Source organism: Acartia tonsa, chromosome 5, assembly GCF_053477335.1.
Source record: "Acartia tonsa isolate MP-2025a chromosome 5, ASM5347733v1, whole genome shotgun sequence".
Lineage (NCBI taxonomy): Eukaryota > Metazoa > Arthropoda > Copepoda > Calanoida > Acartiidae > Acartia > Acartia tonsa.
The window spans coordinates 9,711,968-9,720,882 of NC_137264.1; positions in this window are offsets into that span (position 1 = coordinate 9,711,968).

Sequence of the window (8,915 nt, forward strand, 5' to 3'; positions counted from 1 at the left end):
TTATATGTTTTAATCATCCGATTTATTTTTTAGTACTGATTCTTATTACAATAGGGTACAATATTATAAGCGAAGCATCTCTATAATAAAGTCTTAAAATGTCAGTATGTCCTTAAAGATAATTCTGTATTTAAGAAGTTTTGCAACAAATTTACGCATAATTTTGTCAAAACTTATATATTTATATTTTGTATATTCAGATATGACACTACAAGATTTAATGTTCGTCTGTCATATCGTTTCAGAGCTTTTCTTTTATATATGTTGTCATCCTTGTTGCTCAAATAATTCTTCCTTACCACGCAATGTAAATTACAACAGTACCCATTCAGAGATCTTAAGGGATAAGACAATAAACAATAAATTTATATATATCTCCTATGATAATCAACAAAATAACCCCTTTTGCATGTAGATTAAATTTATTGGTTGAGAAGTTTAGACACTACTAGTTTGGAACTAAAGTACCCAAAGTTTTTAAACCATTGGTAACAATTACAGCAAGTTCACAAGAAAACTTACTTACCCAGCCGACGAACATGTGTGAATGGTAGCTTCGCAACAAAAAAAAAATTAAATGAAACGTCCAGAAAATTCAGCCATAAAAGTATTAAAGGTCCCCTATTATCTATTTTATTACCATACTTAGCCAATTACCTATTATCTTAATTCAGGACAAGATAATTAAAACTTAAGCGGGAAGGGGGTATTATACCACTCCTTATATAATAACTAGCGGCTTCGCCCCTAGCCTCTAGGGGCTTTGCGCCAAGAGGTTTAATCAAACCAATTTTTCGTATTTTAGATTTAGAAGAAAATTTTTTTTTTTTAATATTTTTTTGGGGGGAAGTTTTTTTTTTGGGGGGGGGGTAGTCGACCCCAGTATTTTAATTTTAATTTTAAAAAGAAAAAAAAATTTTTTTGGGGATGCTGTGAGTATTGGTGCAAAAAATATGACGTAACAAAAAAAAATAGCCAATGAGAGTCCACTACCATTGCCGCAGTGGTCAATAACGGCCTCTCATTGGCTAATTTTTTTTGTTACGTCATATTTTTTGCACCAATACTCACAGCATCTTTTTTGGGAGGTATTTTTCATTTTTGGGGGGTTATAAATAGTTATAAACCTTCCCGAGACCTATGAGAAGCTACCCTGTAAAGGAGAACCCGATCGGTTCAGCGGTTAGCGAGATCCTTCCATACAAACAAACAGACAAACAAACAGACAGACAAACAAACAGACAGACAAACAAACAGACAGACAAACAAACAGACAGACAAACAAACAGACAGACAAACAAACAGACAGACAGACAGACAGACAAACTAACAGACATCGTTCTACTTTGTATTATAGATAACTAGCGGCTACGCCAGTAGAGGCCTCTGGGGATACGTAAAATTGTTTCTTTTCAATCTATTTTAAAATTAGCTATTTACCAAAAATATTTTTTGCCTATAGATGGTGTTAGTTATGTTTTTAGCTAATTGCAAAAATGTCCGCAGGGGGGCGTTTTTATTTTTGTCGATTTCGCTGGGGAGGGTGGTGGTACCCACCCAAAAAATAGTTATAAACCTTCCCGTGACCTATGAGAAGCTACCCTGTTAAGGAGAACCCGATCGGTTCATCAGTTAGCGAAACAAACAGACAGAAAGACAGATAGACAAACATCGTTCTACTTTGTTTTATAGATAATGGTAACAAGTAAAATCCAATATAATTATTAATTTCAAGCACAGAAACTATTCCCCCTTACTTTGAAATAGATTTAAAATATTCTGGGAGGGGTAGAGATTCTTTTGTGTTTAACGTTACAGGTCAAACTCATCCCATCCAACTTATTTTTTTTTAATTCGTCGGTGTGGAGGTTCTGTGCTCGGATAACACTTTGCGGCAATGGACCAAATTTATCTTTTATTGTAACTTTGTACACTGCCCCGCCTTAAAAAGTTGAAACTACGCCCCTGTTTCTAAGCCATTAAAAGTGTATACTAAAATCTGATAACCGTGTACCATACAATTCAAATTTTTATAAGATTTATAGACTCATATATTCAATGGCCGGAGGAATTTTCTTAAGACAAGGATGTCAACATTTTTAAAAGCAAAGCTCAAGAAATCAGAAGGAAAAAGAAATATAGAGAGACTGCGCTTACAATATACATTAAGATATATAAGTTGGAAAAAATTTTAATGTTAGAGGGAGATTTGAAATCTGCATCAAATTTTAAGGATTTTTTATAAAATTCGTTTTTTGTATAATTCTTTATCTAAAAGCGGAAATACAATTTAAGTTAATTAATTTTAACATCTGTTATTGGTGGATTGAAAATTATCTGCGCTCCGATTAGAGAAGCTTAAGTGTCGCACATCATTCAACCAATTAGAGCGCAGGTAGTTTCCAATCCACCTATCCTATTGGTCAAAAATTATGAACTTAAATTGTATTTCCGCTTTTATATAAAGAATTATACAAAAACGAATTTTATAAAAAAAAATCCTTAAAATTTGATGCAGATTTCAAATCTCCCTCTAACATTAAAATTCCTTCCAACTTATATATCCTAATATACATATATGTATAAACTAGCGTCTTCGCCCTTAGCCACTAGGGGCTTTGCTCCAAGAGGTAATGAACTGTACAGACGGACAGACATCATTCTACTTTGTATATAGATAAGATGTATATTTTCTTCTATTCACTAATTTTTGTCAATTTGTTTTTTTAAGTTTAGATGACCTTAACCTCTAGCCAATAAATCGAGGGGCGGAAACCCCCTAGCACTTATTAATTTTAAGTTTTCTTATTATCTCCTCTAAGGTTTTTTTTCTAAATTTTTTTTTTCAATTTCCCCCTAGCCTGCCCAGCCGCGGGCGCTTGACCCCCTAGAATATAACCTAACATAACCTAAACTCAGCCAGAGTCATAGTTCTGTTGGAGCGGGGGGGGGGGGGGGAACGAATATTTTAAAGTTTAGAGGAGTGAGAGGAGTTTAGGGTGGGAAAAAAATTGCAGGTAAGTAATCAAGTCTACATATCAATATCCTGTATATCCTTATACTAAAGTAACAGGATGTTTGTGTGTCTGTGTGTTTGTACCGAAGGTTCTCGCTAACCGCTGAACCGATCGGGTTCTTCTTAACAGGGTATATTCTCATAGGTCCCGGGAAGGTTTTTAACTATTTTGGGGAAGGGTAACACCACCCTCCCAAGAGAAATCACAAAAATTCTAAATTTTTTTTACGTTTCTTGATTTTAGAAAGAGAGTTCAACGAAAACATAAACGTCAAACGCAACATAGACATATTTTAAATATAAAAAAAACATTTAAAGTGCCACAAGAGGCCTCTAGGGGCGTAGCCGCTAGTAAGTTATATAATGGGATATGTAAATAATTTTTTGGATTAGATTTCGAACTAATCTTTAGGTTTTAAATATCTCAAGTGCTGTTACTCATGTATGTCCGACGGATTTGTTCCGCTTTTATTTTATCGATTGGATGTTGTCATCCTTGTTATATTTCATATTTACGTCAAGGATTTTACGGGAAAGACAATGGGCAAAAACTTATATATATTTTCCAATGATAATAAACAAGATTGCCACTTCTTTACATTAAAATTATTGGTTGAAACATTTAGACACTACCAGATTTGAATTGAATAATCTAAATTCAGTAAAAGTACCCAAAAGTTCCTGATCCAACGAATAAGCCAAAGTGGTTATAAACTTTGGGTACCTGTGTAAATAACAGTCCAATGTCCCCCTTCCTTCCTGTCTTTACGGCCCTGCTTTTTCAGAACTACAAAACATATTAAGGTCAACTAAAATGAGTTGCCGATTGTGTACATAGTTTCCTCATGCTATCTCAATATTTACTAATAGCTAAAAAAGCTTTAAACTTACAAAAAAAATCAAAATTTAAATTTTTTGATTTTTTTTTTAAGGTTGAAAGCTTTTTTAGCTAGTAGTAAATATTGATATGGCACGAGGAAACTATGTACACAATCGGCAAATCAAATTCAGTTGACCCATATTAATAGTACACTCCAGGCTACAGATTTATTAACCCTAGATAGGCAATCATGGGCTGCCATGTACATTAATCCGCCCAACTAAATAAAGTAATGTCTAGCAGACGAAAATTTTTATTTATATTTTTTACATATGATTTATTTCAATAATACAAGCAAATATTTTGTATGATGTCATTCGTCGAAAGCGAGCTTAATCTCAAGATATTATCTACTTATAGCCTACTAGCGGCTGCGCCTCTGGCATATAGGGGCTTTATATTTGAAGAGATATGGAGGGGAAAATAGCTAAAACCATACTCAGAGTTATTTATGAAAAATGAAATAGCCTAAAACCATCTCAGGATCAATATGAATCTTTAATGTAAAGGAAAACCATATCGGTTAGGCAGTTAGCGAGGTCCCTCGCTACAGACAAAATAAAGCTTACTACTTTATATAATAGGATTATATTTGAATGTTAACTGCCTCTACGTTACAAAATATGACAGAATTTTTCCTTCCCTGTGTTCTCATTGGTCCTGTTTACTGATTAAGGGTCTAGCTCTAATATATCTATTGCCCGCGCGCTCAGCACTAAGATGGACAGTAATATAATGACGTTTTTCGAAGTTGTACGCGGCAGGGGCGTCCAAGCTTTTTATTTTGGGGGGGGTAAAATGGCGCGTGAAGCGCGCCGCAAATTTTTTTTACCCCCCCCAAAAATTTTTACCCCTGGGGTAAAATTTGCTTGGGGAGGGTAATTACCCCCCCCCTAAAATCTGTTGGCAGGGGTAAATTTAGTTTCCCCCCCCCCAAAATTTACACCCAGGGTAAAATTTTTTGGGGGGGTAATTTAAATTGTATTAAATATATAGTATTAAAAATGCGTGCGAAGCGCGCAAAAATTTTTTTATTAGAGATTTTTTATTTTGGGGGGGTATTTGGGGGGGGGGTAAATACCCCCTCCTAAATGGTTGGGGGTGCCTACGGCACCCCCAGGGTAGGGGTAAATTTTAGATGGGGGGGTAATCGCCCCATTACCCCCCCCCCCTTGGACGTCTATGGTACGCGGTCATACGCAATGGTGGAAGGGTGACACAAATATCAGATCTCAGTTTAGTATGTTAGTTTGAGAATAAATCATCTTTATATCATAGCGAATTGTATAATCTTTTACCTTGTAGAGAAAATTAGTAATCAAATAGCCAAAACTAAGATCTAGATTGCGTCAACCTCCAACAATGCGTATGACCTCGTACGACTTCGAGAAACGGCATTTTATTACTGTCTATCGAGCATTAAACTATATGAGAATGTGATGGGTAAACCAAAGAAAATAAATTGGTTCTGTTAGCCAGTTACAGATTGTTTATGGGAAAGCGCACATCTAAAACAAGGATGATTACATCCATAAGTAGAGAAACTCAAAAGATGACAACAAGGTGATTCAAAGAGCAGATTCACATGCAGTGGTTAGAAATCAATAATTTTTCAGAAAAATCCCGAAACAATTTACTTTTGTTTTAATATTTATATTTTTTTAGCATAACTGACAGACTCACGGACCAAGTAAGTTGTATTTCTGCAAGCTCTGGAATTTGGAGAAAAAAAACTTTCAGTCGTCAATCTTGAATAGCAGCCGATAAAGTCCCCCATAGCTTTACAGACTGACGGATGAACTGACAGACCAAGAAAGTTATAGAATAGCTTCACTATTAAAAAGTAACAAAAATAGGATGCAGTGAATAATTTTATCAACTTTTTATATTTTTCTAATTTCTCAAATGTTACAACTTTAACTTAAATTTCGTTCTATACATTATCTTTTTGTAATTTTTACATAAGACTTTTTAAAACATGATATTCGGCAGTGACAGATATTCTTGGTAGCTGCCTGAAACGACCATAAGGGTTAATACCACCAAGGACCAAACCTTTTTTTGAGGGGAGGGGAGGGGGATTAAACTAATGTATTTAAAAAAAATTTGGGGGAGCATGCCTGCAGCCTATATAGAACTAGCGGCTTCGCCCCTAGCCTCTAGGGGCTTTGCCCCAAGAGGTTTGATCAACCTAATTTTTCGTATTTTAGATTTTATAAGAAAAAGTAAAAAAAAAAAATTTTTATTTTTTTGGGGGGGGGGTATTTTTTATTTTTTGGGGGGGTTGGGGGTGTCCCACCCCCCAAGAAAATAGCTTAAAACCATCACAGGACCAGTAGGTATATTCCCTCAAGAGTAGAGCCCAATCGGTTCAGTGGTTACTGAGATCTTAAGCTTCAGACGGACAGACAGACGGACAGACGGACAGACGGACAGACAGACGGACAGACAGACATCGTTCTACTTTGTATTATAGATTATAGAAAACAAGTACGGTGTTATTGTAAAAAATGTATTATGCTTGGAAACTCCCAGGTAGAGTTGGGACAATGGACTATAAATTATACTATTACTAATAAGTTTTTTATCCACGATGAATTATACGTTTGGCTTAGTATTATGATTGGTCTAAAATATTGGGTACCATTATTCAATTTTCATTGGTTTGTTCCATACTAGCAGTATTCAAACTTTTCAACCAAAATTCTTATTGTACAGAAGGAGAAATGTTTTTTTTTTTTATCGTGGAATGCACATCAATTTATCTTCCATTGTCTTATCCCTTAGGATCCCTAGAAAATATATAAATCTCTCTTAACTATCTCGCCCATATAAAATCACCTAATAAATATACCTAGGTGTCAGACAAGTATTTGCCGTTAGTGTATTATAACACAAATATTTGGGATCAAGTCCGTTATAGGAAGGAAAGTATTTTGTATTACTTTGAAAGCTGATCACGAGAATGGCTGGCCAAACAGGCCAGAACGTCCAAATTTTTTTTCTTTGGAGATGGGTAAAAACTTTTAATGGGGTAGGTAATTTTAGGGTAGTTTGACTTTTAACAGCATTCAAAGCTAAAAAATACATTTCTGTGTATATCTGACTTGATCCATTTTTTTCGGGTGGTGGAGACGCTCTAATTTTGGTGCTTAGTGACCACTTAACCCCACCTTCTGAAATAAATTAAAAATAAGGTGGGGGGGGGGGGGGGTTACCTATTACTTACGCCTGCGGGGGAGTCGAGTCTAACCCTTCCGGACCTAATGTAACCTAAACTAATTTAACCTGAAGTAATAAACAAAAAACGACCCCCAACCTCCCCCTATTGTCAATTATTACAGAATAAGGGAGGGATATGTGCATTTTTTAAAAACTGCATTTATTTCTTTGTGTATTTTTATCTTTCATTTGTTTTTCCAACTGTCCTACTAACATGTTGAAATTGACTTTGGTAGATGTTACCATCATTGTTCTAACATGAAAATTAGGGTTGGGCCGGATATCCGGTCTGGCCGGTTATCCGGCTGGATATCCGGTCATTTTCAATATCCGGCCGGATACCGGATATTAAAACTATCCGGTTACATTATATCTGGCTGATTTTTGACGCCGGATATCGAACGTTGGCCAGATATCCGGCCTAACCATAATGAAAATGTTAAGAAATATAGTTGGAAGGTTTGATTTAAATAATATTAGATTTGATTACTGTACACATAAACCAATCCTTCAAAAAATAAGTAAATTATGAACAAAGATGCAAAGAAAATACACATAATACCAGAGAGAGAGAGAGAGAGAGAGAGAGAGAGGGGAATTACTGTTTATTACACTAGTTTCCAAAGTTTTATAATAACGTTTTCCTAACAACTTTGGGTACTTTTGATTTATTAGATCATAAAGGTAGAGGGTTCAAACGTTTCAACCAATAATTTTAAGCTACTGAAGGGATAATTTTGTGTATCATCATTTATCATTTAAAATATAAAACAATTAATCGGCCATTGTCTTATCCCTTTAGATCCCTTAATAATACATATATTAGCCTATATGGTCAAACAGACACATCAATAATTCATCGTCCAACTTGAAAAGGAATTTTAAAAAAAATTCTACATATGATATAATCACATTTTCTCACAACAATATAATTGAATATGATTGACTTATTATATGGATAAATGGAAAAATGCCTTTACAAAATGTGTAGAACGGATTGTTTCTAAACTGCATTTCTATTAGTCAAATTAAATAAATGTATATCTAGACTTCTATATTTATTGCAAGTTATAATTAGTTAGTTAGATCCCTTGTATTTTTAAAAGCGAAGCTTTTCTATAATTAGGGTAGGTCCGTCCTTACGTCCGTCCGGAACGGATAGCTTTTTCGTTAATTTAGGCATGTTAGAATTACTTTGCATGGTGATTCCAGTAGTAGTTAGGTACGATTTAGAAAGCGTAGCAACTCTATAATCTTTACCAGAATGTTCGTACGTCCATTTTAAACATGACGATTTTTAACTTTTTTAACAACAAGTTTTTACATGATATAATTATCCGATTGATCTGATTTTTCGAATACTGATTCCTAGGACAACAAAGTACAATGTTATAAGCAAAGCATCTCTATAATCAAGTCCTAAAAATGTAAGTATGTATTTAAACATTATCCTGTATTTATTCAGTTTTTCAATAAAATTATTTACAATTTTGTTAGACTTTTATACATTTATGTTCTGATTATTTAGTTCTCACACTCTACAAGTGTTAATGTTCGTTTGTCCTACCGTTTCAGAGCTTCGCTTTTATGGATGTTGTCATCTTTGTTTTATAATAGAATTGTGTTATAGTTATATTTTTTTGTTTTTATTGTCATTTAATTTGGCGAAACTACTTTTTAGGGATTATTATAAGACAAGGATAACGACCTTCATAAAAGCGAAGATCTAAATGCGAAGGAAGGATAAAACAAAAATATCACTTGCAGAGTGTTAGAACTTCATAGGCAGAACATTAA